Here is a 707-nt window from a genome sequence, read left to right as displayed (position 1 = left end):
GAGATGGCAGCTCGCTGGCCCAGGAGATGAGGCAGGAGCTCACTCTCCCTCCCACAGACAGACGCACAGGCCACAGACGGCGCAGGCGTGTCGAGAAGTCGCGGTGAGGGGGTGGAAAGTTTCAGAACTGGATGAGCAAAATCAGCGGATGCGGCGGTCGAGTGCAATACACTCCTGCCTTCAACACGCTGCTCAAGTCCACCGGGTACCCTCCAGGAAACAATAAGCTGGGAGGTCTCAGCAGGTCAGTGAGCATCCAGAGATATATGTGGGTAGATGTTACAGCGCCAGCAACCCAGGTTTGAATCTGGTTCTTTCTGCAAGGAGTCTGTACGTTTGCCCTTGTGACCTACGCAAGTCTCCCCCATCCTTAAAAGCCCACAGGAGCGGCAGGTTAATCGAAGGGCACAGGCTCGCTGGCCGAAAGGGCATTACCATGCTGCATGTCTAAACTATTCCTGGACTTTATCAAGACTAAAGCAGGAAGGGTGATATCGGTGGGGGGGAAGAGGGTTTGGAAATCATAGAGAAGCCAAGATGAATATTGGAGACAGATGAGTGGAAAGGATTAGAATGACGGAAAACAAGTCAGCAGGCACGGAGGATTGGGCGCAGTACACAACCTCAGCAGGTCGCGCAGAGGTCGCAGGAAGTGGGGGGGGGAGGAGGCCTGAACCCTTCATTGAGACACGAGCCACAAGCCAGGA

This window comes from Narcine bancroftii, chromosome 8 (assembly GCF_036971445.1).
Source record: "Narcine bancroftii isolate sNarBan1 chromosome 8, sNarBan1.hap1, whole genome shotgun sequence".
Taxonomy (NCBI): domain Eukaryota; kingdom Metazoa; phylum Chordata; class Chondrichthyes; order Torpediniformes; family Narcinidae; genus Narcine; species Narcine bancroftii.
Note: the sequence above shows the minus strand (reverse complement) of the source record.